Source organism: Petaurus breviceps, unplaced genomic scaffold, assembly GCF_028583685.1.
Source record: "Petaurus breviceps papuanus isolate PSGF00001 unplaced genomic scaffold, PetGlider_PUasm1.0 90925, whole genome shotgun sequence".
NCBI classification, from domain to species: Eukaryota; Metazoa; Chordata; class Mammalia; order Diprotodontia; family Petauridae; genus Petaurus; species Petaurus breviceps.
This window is the reverse complement of record NW_027187380.1, coordinates 22,986,807-22,990,781: the sequence shown is the minus strand read 5'-3', so window position 1 is coordinate 22,990,781 and position 3,975 is coordinate 22,986,807. Positions and strand designations below refer to the sequence as shown.

Sequence of the window (3,975 nt, the reverse complement as noted above, 5' to 3'; positions counted from 1 at the left end):
AAATTTGACATACTTTTCTGTATATTTTGGAAATTAGACCTTTATCAGAGACACTGGATATAAAAATTGTTTCCTAGTTTTTTGCTTCCCTCCTAATCTTGGTTGCACTGGCTTTGTTTGTGCAAACATTTTCTTTTTCTTTTTTTTTCATTTTTCAAATGCTTTATTAACTTATGATTTACATGATTAATTTATGCCAGATTTTGAGTTACAAATTTTCTCCCCGATTTTCCCCTACACACCACCCCAGAATAGCAGTCCCACAGGATATCCCCTCCTTCAGTCGGCTCTCTCCCATATCTTCTCCCATAGCCCCTTAGACTTTTCCAGTAAGGCATGGTGGATCTCTATACCCCGGTGCCTGTATATCTTCTTTCCCAATTACATGTAAGATAGTATTAGTAATAGTATATATGTATATATAATTTTAAACATTTGATTTTAAAACTTTGAATTCCAGATTCATTCCCTTCCTCCCTTGTCACCCACCCTTACTGGGAAGATAAGCAGTTCAGTATAGATTGTATATGTGTAGCTAATGCAAAACATTAAAATAGTAAATATATTGAAAAAGACTGACTATATTTCCCTCCCTCCTGTCCCACCACCCACTTGTTCTATTCTCTACTTTGATCCCATCCTTTTTCAAAAGTAAGTGCTTCAAACTTCCCTCCCCCCAAGCCTGCCCTCCCTTCCATCATCCCCCCTCTCATCCCCTTCCCCCCTATTCTCCTGTAGGGTGAGATACCCTATTTAGTGTGTATTTTATTCACTCCCTGAGCCAAATTCAATAAGAATAAGGTTGACCCATTCCCTTTTGCCTTTCTAGTCTTCCTCTTCATTGTAACCCTTTACCCTTGCCTCTTCTTTATGAGATAGTTTACCCCATTCTGTCTCTCTCCATCTCCTCTCATTATATTCCTCTCTCACCTCTTAATTTCCCCTTTTAATCATCCCTTCATATTAAATTGGTCCTGTGTCCTCTATCTATGTATACTTGTAAACATATATACACACATTCACACATGTATTCATATACCTGTATACCCTCCGATATAGACACACACACACACATATTTCTATTCCCTTCAACTATTTTCATACTGAGAAAAGTTTCAACAGTTACAATTATCATTTTTCCTTGTAGGAATGTAAATAGTTCAACTTTGATCAGTGGCTTATGATTTCTTTTCCCTGTTTACCTTCTCAAGCTTCTCTTGCTTCTTGTATATGGATGTCAAATTTTCAATTCAACTCTGTTTTTTTCATTAAGAATGCTTGACCTTCTTTCTTTTCCTTCGGCCCAGATGGCGGCAGCACGGGTAAGTGCCATGGTCTTCGTACTGCTAGAAAGCTCTGCAGCCATCGGAGAGACCAAAAGTGGCATGACAAACAATACAAGAAAGCTCATTTGGGCACTGCCTTGAAGGCCAACCCATTTGGAGGAGCATCTCATGCAAAAGGGATTGTCTTGGAAAAAGTTGGTGTGGAAGCCAAGCAGCCCAATTCTGCCATCAGCAAGTGTGTGAGAGTTCAACTGATTAAGAACGGCAAAAAACAAAAAAAAAACAAAAAAAACACTGCCTTTGTTCCCAATGATGGCTGCTTAAACTTTATTGAGGAAAACGATGAAGTTTTGGTTGCTGGATTTGGTCGGAAAGGTCATGCTGTTGGTGATATTCCTAGAGTCCGATTCAAGGTTGTAAAAGTTGCAAATGTTTCTCTTCTGGCCTTGTACAAAGGCAAGAAGGAAAGACCAAGATCATAAAAATTGTATGATGTCTTTGTCATAGTAAAAAATTTTTCTGTAACAAAAAAAAAGAATGCTTGAAAGCAGGGGTGGCCAAGTGGCACAGTGAGTAAGAGTGCCGGCCCTGGTGTCGGGAGACCTGGGATTGGTTCCGACCTCAAATACTTGGTACCCACACAAAAAATAACTGGCCATGTAACCTTGAGCAAGTTTCTTAAACCCCAATTGTTTAAAAAGAAAAGAGTGCTTGAAAGTCCTCTATTCCTTTGAATGACCATATTTTCCCCTGAAAGATGATACTCAGTTTTGCTGGGTAGGTGATTTTTGGTTTTAATCCCAGCTCCTCTGCCCTCCAGAATATCCTATTCCAGGCCCTTCTATCCCTCAGTGTAGAAGCTGCCAGTTCCTGGGTTATCCTGATTGTGTTTCCACAATATTCAAATTATTTCTTCCTGGCTGTTTGTAATATTCTCTCCTTGATCTGGGAATTCCAGAACCTGGCTATAATATTCCTAGGAGTTTCCTTTTTGGGATCTTTTTCAGCAGGTGATCAGTGGATTCTTTCAACCTCTATTTTGCCTTCAGGTTCTAAAACATCAGGGCAGTTTTCTTTAAGACCTTCCTGGAGGATGATTTCTAGGTTCTTTCTTTGATCATGGTTTTCAGGTAGTCCAATAATTTTTAAATTCTCTCTCCTGGACCTATTTTCCAGGTCAGTGGTTTTCCCTTTGAGATATTTTACATTGCCTTCTATTCTTTCACTTGTTTGGATCTGTTTAACATCATCTTGATTTCTCTTAAAGTCACTAGCTTCCCTTTGCTCCAGTCTAAATCCAAGGGAACAATTCTCCTCATTAAATTTTTGAGATTCTTTTTCCATCTGGCAAATTCGACTTTTCAAGTCATTCCTCTCCTCATTGCCTTTTTGAGCCTCTTTTGGTTATTGAGTCAGTCTGTTTTTTAAGGTGTGATTTTCCTCAGTCAGTCTGTTGACTCTCATTTCATAATTTTCTTGCATTGTTCTCATTTCTCTTCCCAATTTTCCTCCACTTCTCTTATCTGCTTCTTAAGGTCCTCTATGGCCTGTAACCAGCTCGTATTTTCCTTTGAAGCTTTTGGTGCAGGAGTTCTGACTTCACTGTCTCCCTCCAGTTCCATGCTTTGCTCTTTTTTGTCCCCCAAATAGGAGTCTAATGTTGGAATCTTCTGTTTGTTTTGTTTCCCTTGTCTGGTCATGTTGCCCCTCAGTCACTTGATCCCTGGGCTTTTTGCCACAGTAGGACTCTGCCACCAGACAGGGGAGCCTTCATCCCAAACTCTGGGGTTTTCTCAGCTGCCGGAGGTATTAGTTGGATGTCCTCTCTGAGGCCTCCACATGCTCCGGCCAGCTGGTCACCCACCCCAGGACCTTCACCCTAGACCGCAATCCAAATCTAAGCAGGTTAAAAGAAGAACTATTACCCCTCAGACTGGTTGCGTGGTTCCCCTGCACTCTGCAGGCTAGGAACTGAAGCTGCAACATGGCGCTGCATGGGGTCTCAGTGGCTTCTCGCACTGGGGTCAAAAACTGATTCAGTCCCACCTACTGGGTCCCAAAGTCTAGACTGCACTGACCTCTCACTTTGTCCTTTGCATCTATGTGTTGATGAATCTGGAAATGGCCACAGCTGCTGGTGGTCTGGAGTCCCTCCAGCCCAGGCCCACCCTAGGGCTAAGATCTTGGCTTGTGAGTGGCTGGGCTCAGCTCCCAGAGCGCCGTGCTGGCCACTTGCTGCCAGCCTGCCCAGCTGTCCTCAGTGGGAGGTTAGCTTCTCGGTGTCATTTTGTGGGTTCTGCAGCTCCAGTGTTTGTTTAGAGTCCCCTTTTACATGGATTGGGGAAGGTGGAAGCCAGAGACCGGCAGAGGTCCTACTTCTACTCTGCCATCTTGACTCTGCCTCTGTGCAAAAACTTTTCAATTTAATGTACCCCAAACCATCCATTTTGCATTTCCTAATGTTCTCTATCCTTTGTTTGGTCATAAATTCTTCCCTTTTCTATAAATCTGACAGGAAAACTATTCCTTGCTCTCCTAGTTTGCTTATAGTATCAGCCTTTACATCTAAATCATGCACCCATTTTGACTTTATCTTGGTATAGGGTGTAAGATGCTGGTCTATGTGTAATTTCTGCCATAATTTTTACAGTTTTCCCAATAGTTTTTGTTAAATAGTGAGTTCTTATCC

At 41.6% G+C, this 3,975-nt stretch overlaps 1 pseudogene; it reads left to right on the top strand.

Moving 5' to 3' along the window:
- The first annotated feature begins 1,234 nt into the window (after positions 1-1,234).
- On the top strand, positions 1,235-1,824 carry LOC138152795 (small ribosomal subunit protein uS12-like; annotated as a pseudogene).
- Positions 1,825-3,975: the final 2,151 nt, after the last annotated feature.